Source organism: Echinops telfairi, unplaced genomic scaffold, assembly GCF_000313985.2.
Source record: "Echinops telfairi isolate 266 unplaced genomic scaffold, ASM31398v2 ScPeMD7_9;HRSCAF=40, whole genome shotgun sequence".
In the NCBI taxonomy this organism is placed as follows: Eukaryota; Metazoa; Chordata; class Mammalia; order Afrosoricida; family Tenrecidae; genus Echinops; species Echinops telfairi.
In genome coordinates, this window is record NW_022103906.1 from 96,027,969 (window position 1) to 96,039,405 (window position 11,437).

The following is an 11,437-nucleotide window of genomic DNA, read 5'->3' on the forward strand; positions in this document are numbered from 1 at the left end:
AAAGTGGAGGGGCAGTGACGGGTCAGTTAAAGTGGAGGGGCAGTGACGTGCTGGTTAAAGTGGAGGGGCAGTGACGGGTCAGTTAAAGTGGAGGGCAGTGTGAAAGAGGAAGACGTCAGCAAGAGGAACTGACAGAGCAGCTGCAACAATGGGCTCAAAGCCAAGAGACATTAGACGTTGTGAGGACGACGGTGCAGCATAGGGCCGGGTTGTGTTGTGTCACGTGGGGTCACTGTGCCTCAGAACTGACTCCGCGGGGCCCAGCAACAGTGCCAGGAGAAGCCCGTGGGTAGTGCAAGCAGTCAGCATGCTCACCTGCTAACTGAAAGGTTGGAAGTTCAAGCCCTTCCAGAGGAGTGGCCTGTGTCAGAGCCCACTCTCCAAAACCCAGTTCAGGGGATGGGAGTGTAACACAATGTGGGGGATGATTGCCATCTAGTGGCAAGTTACCATATGTTATTCAGGTGTATTTACATCCCACCCCCCCACATTTTATTGGGAGTTAATACAGATATCGTATCATTCCATAGTTCAATTACATCAGACAGTATTGTACAACTGCTACCACAATCAGTTTCAAAATATTCTCTTCCTTCCAGAACTCCTTGACATCAGCTCCCTCGCCCCCCACTCCTCCACCACTGTACACACACACACACACACCACCACCACCAGAAATCCTTATTCTACTTGCTGTCCCTATAGGTTCATCAATCTTGAGCTTAATGCACTGAAAAGCAGACAAACATAAGAAAAATTCAAGAGGGTGACCCCCACCCCATGACATAACACATCGGAGATAAACCCCAATATGAACACACAAACAAAAAACAGAAAATGTTGAAAACCAGATCAAGCCTAGCATGCATCAGTTGAGGGATCAACTGACAAGGTTTTACCTTCTCATCTAATCTAATCTACCTACCTACCTACCTACCTACCTACCTACCTACCTACCTACCTACCTACCTACCTACCTACCTACCTATCTACCTATCTATCTATCTATCTATCTATCTATCTATCTATCTATCTATCTATCTATCTATCTGTCTCTCTCTATATATATAATTTTATTGGGGGTTCTTACAACTCTTATAACAACCAATTGTATCAAGCACATGTATACATATGTTGCCATCATCATTTCGGAAACATTTGCTTTTACACCCTTTTAATTAAGCAAGATGGTGCCAGAAAATGGCCTCAGCTTTCTAAAGCTATTTTCAGATTCCATCCTTGCTGATCTCGTGAGTTTACATGAACTTCAACATACTAAAATCTAAATGGAACCACTTGGGAAGGAAAGACGTCACGGTTAAGCAATCAGCGTGCATTATTCAAAGGGGCGCAGGAGGTCTGGGTTCTAATCTTTGCTCTGTCCTTGGTGCTATTTGAACTTGAATGAGTGCGGTCTCCTCTCTGGACCCCCTAGCCTGCTCTGGAAGGTGAGTTGCTGGGACCTCACAGGTCTGGCATTCTTGGCTTTATGGCCACATCCAATGGTCACTGCTCAGAATCTCAGCCAGCAGCCTGGCTGATCCAGGACGAGTCCAATACACAGGCTTCGTGGGAAGCACCCAAAGTTGCAACAACTCCCGTGGTGTTTCAAAGGGAACATGAGGTTTGTGGCTGGAAGAAAGGGTGGTGCATCAACCACCGCAGCAGAGCTGCACCTCAGGAGGTCTCCCTTGCCCCCAAGAGACTGTGCGTTAGACTAGCGGGACTCTTGGTGGATGGTGGAAGCTGACCTTTCTTCTCATGCTTGGTCACCTCTTCTCTGTTCCTGGATGGTCGCAACAGGGAGAGGAGAGAAACAGAACCCGCTCGGTTTCTTCTCCCTGTGTATTTAAGCGCCTCGGAAGAGGTCACAGATTAAGGAAGAAATGCATTTTAAATGAGACTGCCGTTATTCTCAGATGACTCCATCTTCCTCAAGTGCACTAAGCGCTTTGGCTGTTCTAGAAGTAGTCCCAGGGGTGGTCAGCGGAGGGGGAGGATGAAGAGAAAAAGAATAACATCTATTTCTTTTAATGCTATAGCTTTGAATATGTAATATGCATCATTTTATTTATTCTTCGTGACAATTCTACCATAAAAAAACCCACCGCCATGGAGTCACACTCACAGCGATCTAGGGGACACTGTAAAACTGCCCAGGTGGGTTTCCAAGACTGTCCCTCTTTATCGGAGTAGAAAGCCTCATCTTTCTCCCATGGCGTGACTGGTGGTTTTGAATTACTGACCACGTGATTAGCAGCCAATGGAGAACCACTATGCTATCGGAGCTTCAGGAAATCTTTAGTACTTGAGAATTTCCTTGTTGAGGAGCCAATGGAAGAAAAGGTCCCCAGTTTCCAGTCTATTATAGTTTACTATTTTACTCTTATAGATGAAAAAGAATCTGGGTGGCTATCCACTAAGCATTGGACTGCAAACCTTGAATCAGCAGTTCCAACCCACCAGCTCCTCCTGGGGGGAAAGATGAGGCTATCTGGTCCCAGAGCAATTTTTTTAATGTAATGAAAAAAATAGTAATAATATAAGGATAAAAATACAATAATAAGTGAGATAGTTTATTGTGCCAGCCTGGCCGATAAACACAAGTGGGATTAACTGAAGGGCAGCAAGATAAATGGCGTGGTGAGCCTCACCTTTCTTGTCTCTCGCTCTTTGATCATCGGACCAGTGTGCGGCTGCCTTGCTTGTTCTGTGCCTCAATTTAAAGGCTACACTACCTGTGGGACGCCTAGCCTGTGGACTGTGTCGCTGTAAGTTGAGGTCCCTTTAAGACATCTCTGGAGCTGGGGACTGGCAGTTGGTGACCTGCCTTGTGATTGGCTGCTGTGCTGACATAGCCTAGCTCTCTCTACAAATAGAGGAAGATCTGGCAGCAGACTAGACTTGAAGGACTGCTAGTCTCTCACAATTCTCTCTCACGGGAGTGAGTTGCATTGAACCATTTGTAGTGCTTTACAATGTAACCGTTCATTTCTTGTATTATATATTTATCTATACATGATTTAACTGTTCATTTCTTGTTATATATCTCATTATCTTTATAAATAAATATATTATCAGCAATTTGGTTTTTTCTCTCTAGAGAACCCTGTCTAACAATAAGTAAGAAAGAAAAGACCACCATCAATATTTAAGCAGCCAGGGGAGAAACTGTTGTCACTGAACAAGCAAGAAATACCTGTGCCTAGAACAAATTTGGGTTGGGTCAAGACAGAGGTCAACTGACCAAGGATCAAGTTCCATGCAGCATAATCATCATAATGATCTCTTTCTGATAGTAAAGCTGTTGGAGACCCCTGCCTGTGGCTGAAGGGGATCTGCCAGAGGCGTCATCTGACTAGCTACTCTGCGGGTGGGTTTTGGGCTCCCACTGTCCTCCACAGCCTTCTGCAAATTGTGTGTTCCCAATTTAGGCTCTGATACTTTTCCCTTCATCGTGTCTGGATTTTGTTCTTGTCATCTTTGGCTCACACAAGTTGGTGTGTCTTCCATGGGGGCTTAGTTGACTCTTTACTTAGATGGCTGCTTGTTTGAATGCAAGCCTTTAAGACCCCAGACGCTATTCCGATGGATAGCCAGGCACCATCTGCTTTGCTCACCACACTTTGTGTAGCACCTGATCGTCAGTCCCCTCTTTGTGAAAGTGAGTGTGGAGCAAGGCCGTGTGATCCGAGCTCACTGTTCTTGGACCGGGGCTAGAGTTCAGGGGGAGTCCAGAATCCATCTGCTTGTTCCCAGGATATGCACGACTCAGGTTTACTTTGGTGGTCATAGTGTGACAAAAACAAAACCCCATAAGACCAAGTACCCCCACAAGGACAACAAACCAACCAGCAAACAAGCAAACAAAACAAACAAAAGGCAGGAAAACAAAAACCCAAAGAAACAAAAAAGTATCACATTCGATCATCCCCCTGGGATATAAGGCGATTGCACTGAGAACATCAACAATGCTTCCCCGGACACAGCACGCCAGGCACTGTGGGTAAGAAGAGTCTTTGGGAGCACAGTTCTACCAGTAGACGCACCTGGTGAGTTGTCTTACACAGATGGATCTCCCAATTGATGGAGCTCTGTTGACCCTAAGCCTGGGGATTGTTGTCAGGGGGGAACTTCCTGGATCGATTCTTACAACAGATCAAAACCTGTCATATCACTGCAAGGGGGCCGTTAAGGTACCAAATATTTGGTAGTTCTGGGTCCTTTCCCACTGGACATCCACCAAGCCAGAGGTTCCCCCCAAGGTCCAATGACTGTCACTTCTACAGCCCGGAACAGCCACTCTGCTTCCTCTCCCATCTGAGTAGCCCAGTCCTCAGTCCCAGGGTGCAGGCAGCTTCGAGGCAGGGCTCAGTTCACTCAGATGGGCCTCAGTGTTGCGTCCTTCTGGTGTTGCCCTTGGGGAATGCCATGCTTCCTGCAAGGTCAGCGTCCAAGGTCAACACGGTGTGTAGTCCATGGCGTGGTTCACGGAGGGGTGGTACTCCCCTAAAGATTTCCAAAGCGTTGGAAACTCCCTATTGGGTAGCTGTAGCTGTGGGTCAAAATCGACTTAATGGCAGTAAATTTGCCTTTCATTTTGTATCCCAGAGATGAGAGAACTGAAGCACAGAGAGATTAAGCAATTCGTGCAAAAAGCAGGGATTCGAATGCAAGCACTTGACCTCGCTCCACCATTCTTACACCGCTTTCCACATCTTACTTCTGACCATTGTATTTATTAATTCATTAAGTATCTACAATGTATCAGGTACTCTTCTAGATGCTGGGGAGACATTAGGGAAGTAATCAGGCCAAAGTCCTGCTCTCGTGGATTTACATTTAGTGGAAGGAAGAAGACAATGCGCTAAAAGAGTCCATTAAATAGCCTGCTAGCATGCCCTCCTAGCTACTGGGACCATCAGATCGGTCAGAGATAGGAGGAGGACTAGGGTAGGTGTGAGGGGCTTGCAAGTTCGATCTCCCTGAGGGAGCATTTGACCCCATTTCCAGGGGTGTTGGAGAGAACCAGGATGAGCTCTGGGGGAAAGGATACTCCAGACAGGGGGGGACACACAGTGTGAAGGCACTTGGGAGCGAGTGCACCTGGCATGTTCCAGAAGCAGTGTGGCCACGGCGGCATGGACAAGAGTAGTGGTAGTGGAGGATGAGGCCCACCCATGTGTGGTTTGTGACCTGCTGGAGGTTTGGAGCCGGGTGAGGCCTTGTCTCAGGGTGTGTGGACTGTGGCTGCTGTCTGTCTCGAGAACAGCCTGTAGAGGTAGGTAGAGAAGCAAGCCAACCAGACTGGGGGCCACTGTGATTATGAAGAACAAAGAGTGGCGATCAGGGCCAGAGGGTGAGAAGGGAGACGTCTGGATATATTGAAAAGCTAGAAACAACGGAAATTCCTGATGAACTAGATATCAAGTGTGAGTGGGTGGAAGTGCAGGGTGGGGAGGGGCGGGGACTGAAGAGATGGCTATATATGTCGTGCAGTATCCAGTCTTATGAAATGCCTTCCTCTATATTAAATCTCTGACTTAAATGTCGGCCCTGGGCCATTCTCACAACTGTTCCTATGCCTGCGCCCATGGATGCAGCCACGGTGTCAGTCCAGCTTACAGAGCGGCGGTTCTCAACCTGAAGGTCGTGACCCCTTTGGGGGGGTCGAACGACGACCCTTTCCCAGGGGTTGCCTGATTCATCACAGTAGCAAAATGACAGTGAAGTAGCAATGAAAATAATTTTGTGGTTGGGAGGGGGTCACCACAACATGAGGAACTGTATGAAAGGGGCACGGCATTAGGAAGGTTGAGAACCACTGTTATAGAGGGTCTTCCTCTTTTTCGCTGCCCCTCCACGTTACCAAACATGATGTCCTTCCTCAGGGACTGGTCTCTCCTTGAAATGTGTCCAAAGTAGGTATGGAAGATGAAGTCTTGCCATCCTCGCCTTTAAGGAGCACTCTGGCCTTACTTCTTTCAAGACAGATCATCTTGTCTTTTTGGCAGTCCGTGGTATGTTCAGCATTCTTCTCCAGCACCATAATTTAAATGCATCGAGTCTGCGTGGTCTCCCGTGTTCGATGTCCAAGTCTCACACAGCATATGATGCAGTGAAGAATACCATGGCTTGTGTCAGGCGCACCGTAGTCCTCAAAGTAACATCCGTGTTCTCCGATCCTCTGAAGAAGTCTTGTGCAGCAGATTTGCCCAGTGCAGCTCATCTTTTGATCTCTTGGACTGCCGCTTTCATGAGAATTGATTGTGGATGCAAGTAAGACAAAGCCCTTGAGAACGTCAGCCTTGTGTCCATTGCTCATGATGTTGTTGCTTATTGGTACAGCTGTGAGGATCCTGGTGTTCCTTACATTGAGTTGTAATCAGCACTGAAGGCTGCAATCCTTCATCAGCAAGTGCCTCAAGTTCTCCTCCCTTTCAGCAAGCAATGTCATCCTGCTGTGCAGACTGAAACAGACGAACCACCTCCTGAACGAAAAGATCAAGTCATCTCTGACAAAGAAGCCCAGGAGCCTAGAACTCAATGGGACTGCCGTGGTTGTCCAGGTCTCGAAAGTTTCCCACCCTTGACACCCTCTCCACGTTTCTAGCATTCATTTTTGTGGAAAATGTCTTTTTTGTCATGCTTCCTGCTTAAACAGGTTCTGGCTCTCACAGGTTTCACGTGATAAAAAAAGGGCTCTGAATCTGGTAGGCAGCAACCTGACTTTAGTCATCACAGTAGAAAGTCATAACTTTGTCTAAGGTACAATTATTGATCTCCACCCCATCTGGAGCAAAAAAGAATGGAAAAATAGAAGATGCATGGTTTACTTCCGTGGACTAGCAGACCACGTGGTCATCAACCGCAGCTTACCCTGAGCAAGATGAACTAGATGGTGCCCGCCTCCACTACAACTGCTCTGAAAGGGATCACAGTCGAAGATCTTGAGTGCAGTGGGAGAACAATGTGAAACAAAACTCAAAATCATATTTAAAAATACAACCACTCCAGCTTACTGATCAGATAAGGACTCGTGGAAGCCCCAAGATTCTGGAACTGAACGCACCCCCTGGCACCCCTTTTCAGCCAGACAATAGACAAGTCAGTTCTGGAGCAATAGTATTCTTGAGGTCTGTGCACCTTCGAATAGCCACCAGCGGAGATCGCCGCCAGTGTTGACGAGGACAAAGTTCCGAAGCGGAGGAAAGTTCGGACCCAGCAACCAAGGGAGGAAGTGGAATGCATGATGTGGCACGAGGGGACTGCAGTCAGTAAGCTGCAAAGAAATGCGTCTGCATGCGTTCATGGAAAACGGATCTGCTCTGCAAACCGACAGCTGGCTCACAATCAAGTAAATAAAGGACCCAAAACAACAACAACGACAAGAGAGTAAGCGTGATTGGTTATCCAATTGCCAGGCATCAGCAGGTTCACCTACTTGGAAGCCCTTGATTGAAGGCCCCATCAGGAAGGACCACACACAGAACTACAATATCTGTCACAGTCTTCACCCAGGCCCCTAGAAGGTATCGCTCTTAAAGCAAACCAGCACAATGCCTGGTAGCTGTTACACAGCTTTCCCCACCAACATAAAAAGCAAATGGAGGGAAAATAAGATGCCTTCCAAATCTAGCCCCCAGGAACCCTGGGAATCTAATAGTTAAATGCGCAGCATTTACTAGTTAAATGCTCAGCAACACCACATCTTTACAATGTACTCAAAAGAAGCCTGTAAGCAAAAGCTCAGTTTATGAAGAAAGTGAGTGCGGTGAAAGACAGCAAACAAAAGGAACATTTAGGGTTTCTGCTTGTTCATATTGGGGTCTATCTCAGATGGGTTATGTCACTGGGGGTCACCGTCTTGAGTTTTTGTTGTATGTTTTTCAGGAGATGAACCCCAGGACTGATGAAGCTACAGAGACAGCAAGTAAAATAAGGGCTTTTGAGGGGGACAGTGGGGGTGGGAGTGGGGGTGGGGGTGAGGGTAGTTGGTAAAAGGGAGCCGATGTCAGTGAGTTCTAGAAGGAAGAAATTGTTTCAAACGGACTGTTGCAACAATTGTACAAAACTGCTTGACGTGATTGAACAATGGGATAAAATGATATCTGTATTAACTCCCAATAAAATGGCTTTGAGGAGCTGATGTCAGGGGCTTAGGTGGAGAGCAAATGTTTTGAGAATGATGAAGGTAATGAATGTACAAATGTGCTTTATACAATGGATGGATGTATGGATTGTGATAAGAGTTGTATGAACCCCCAATAAAATGATTAAAAAAGAAAAAGAAAGAAAAAGCATAGTATATTAATTACTGTATTTATTCGAATATAAGCTGACCCTAATATCAGCCGAGGCACCTAATTTTACCACAAAAACTACATTAAAATTGTGCTAAAAACTCAGCTTATACTCGAGTATATATGGTAATACCAAAGCCATTTTATTGAACAGTCTGACAATTCTTAACTATTTATGATTAAATGCTTAAAGTCATACATCAGGAAACGACTTTCATGAAAATAAATTTTAAACAAAGAGACTTTCTTCCCAACAAAACAATAGCCACTAGCTAGGGTTAAGGACCCATTCAAAATGTTAGAAACAAGAGTATAACCCTCAATATTATAAAAACAAATATTAATGCCAACATCACTCATAAGCTGTGAGTTGAAATCAACAAAAAGGGAGTGAATAACCTGGAAGAGGGTCAGGAAGAATTCAAGTGACGCCACGGGCTCCGTGTTGGTAGTTCGGACCCACCAAGTCGCTCTGCGGAGGAGAACAATGAGGTGGTCTGCTTCTGTAGAGATGGCCAGCCTTGGGGCCCTCCGGGAGCAACCCTACTCTGTCCTCTAGGGCCAATACAGGTCTGCATCGCTTCATTGGCAGTGGGCTGTGCGTGTGCGTGTGCGTGTGCGCGTGCGTGCGTGCGTGCGTGCGTGTGTGTGTGTGTGTGTGTGTGTGTGTGTAGTGTGGTGTCTTCCACAGACTCAGAGCTGGGTCAGTACTTCTGTTGCTGCCACAATCCAGCCCACAAAAAACCAAACCCAACTCACTGCCTTTGAGTGGAGTGCAGCTCCCAGTGACCCTGTGGGACGGAGTCGAACTGCCCCTGTGAGCTTACAAGACTGCAGCTCCTTATGGGAGTAGAGCACCCCGTTCTCCTCCCTCAGAGTGGCTGGTGGTTTTGAACTGCTGACCTTGACCTGAGCAACCCAACCTGTAACCACTCTGCCACCAGGGCTCCTCAGTCTAGTCCTTACATGTCTGTTGTCTTGACTTCACTCAAAACATCACGTTGCTCCACTCCATTCGCCTGGCTCAACAAGAAGTGGCAAATGCCTCTGATGCCGTGGGAAGGCAGATGTGTGCCAAAGGGTGGTAGTTGGCTTTCCTTTCTACCAAGAACGCTTACCAATCAGGCTCAAGTAAGAAAATCACATAGATATTACAACAGAGGTAAGTTCATTCAAGACATGGATCCCCACATGCTTTCAGATGTGAGCGGTCAACAGGGGGGGTGGCCCTGGCAACAGTGCATGGGGCATTGGGTTGCCAACTGAAAGGTTGGCGGGCAGAACCTGCCAGCCGCTCCAAGGGAGAACAATGAGGGCAGCCCGCTTCTGTGCCACCTTAGACAGCTTGTGGGGCACTCCTACTCTGTCCCACGGGGTGGTGAAGGGTTAGAGTGGACCCAGGATCAGCGAGCTGGATTGATGCTTCATCAAAATGGGACATGGAGATAGCATATACTAATCAATTCAGGATATAGCTGCCACCCCTCAGATAAAGCTGGGTCAGCAGAGGCTGGGGGTTAGGAGGAGAGGTGCCCAAGCATTGATGCTTGGACGCTAGCCCTCGGACCTCGCGTGTGAGATCTTGAAGACCAATAGACAAGCAATAGGACAGAGGAGCACTGGCCCTTTGGGGCTCGGGGGCTGTGATCGGGGTTGGAGGCAGGCTTGTTCCCAGCCTGGGATAGGCAGACGACACCACCTTGCATGCTGACAGTGAAGAGGACAGGGGCCACGTGCTGATGAAGATCGAAGATTGCAGCCTTCAGTGGGATCATAGGTCGATGTAAGGGAAAGCGAACTCCTCACCACTGGCCCAGCAGGTAACGCGATGACAAGTGGGGAGAGGTTGACGCTGTCGGAGCGTTCATCAGCTTGGTTCACGAGCAATGCTCACGGAAGCAGCAGTCAGGAAATCAAACAACGCACTGCGTAAGGCCATTAGAAAGTGTCCAAAAGCAAGCAGGTCACTTTGAGGACGGAGGGGTGCTGTGGCACCTTCAATCACCCCGGGAGCCTGCGAACGCCGGACACTGAGTGAGGAAGTCTGCGAGAATGGGGAAGGACATTGCAAGGACCAGACTGCCGACAGCGCAAACAGCTCTGTCCTGCGAAGAGGACAGTCGGAAGGCTCCTCAGAGACAAGGATGGCGAGAATCCGTCTCACGTGCTTTGGACATGTCCGCAAAGATGAGTCCCCGGAGAAGGACAGCATGCTGCTAAAGGAGAGTGAAAAAGAGGAAAGCCCTGATGAGACAGACGGACATGGTGGCTGTAACGATGGACTCAAACATGAGAATGATCGTGAGGGCGGCGCAGGCCTGGGCAGCGTTCCATTCTGTTATGCACGGGGTCACTCTGGGTCAGAACCGACTGGACAGCACCCGACAACCACCACCACCACTTTTAAAAGAACTCATTTTATCGGGAGCTCGTACAGCTCTTATCACAATCCATCCATCCATTGTGTCAAGCACATCTGTACATTTGCTGCCATCATCATTCTCAAAACATTTTCTTTCTACTTGAGCCCTTGGTATCAGCTCACTTCCCCCTCCTTCCCTCATGAACCCTTGATAATTTATCATTTTTCCCATGTCTTATGCCGACCGCTGTCTCCCCTCACCTACTTTTCTGCTGTCTATCCCCCTGGGAGGGGTTTATATGTAGATCATGGTGATAGGTTCTTCCTTTCTCCCCCAATCTCTGCCCCGCCCCCTGCTGGTATCACTACTCTCATTATTGGCCCTGACGGGTTTATCTGTCCTGAATTCCCTGTGTTGCAAGCTCTTATCTGTACCGATATATATACTCTGGTCTAGCCAGATTTGTAAGGTAGAATTGAGGTCCTGATAGTGGGTGGGAAGAAGCGTTAGGAGAACTGGAGGAACGTTGTATGTCTGGTCAGTGCTATACTACACTCTGACTGGCACCTTTTTTTAATCGTTTTATTAGGGGCTCATACAACTGTTATCGCAATCCATACAAACATCAATTGTGTAAAGCGCATTTGTACTTCATTCTCAAAACATTTTCTCTCCACTTAACCCCACCCCCACCCCCACCCCTGCATTAGGTCCTCATTTTTCCCCTCCCTCCCCTCTCCCCCCTCCCTCATGAGCCCTTGATAGTTTATA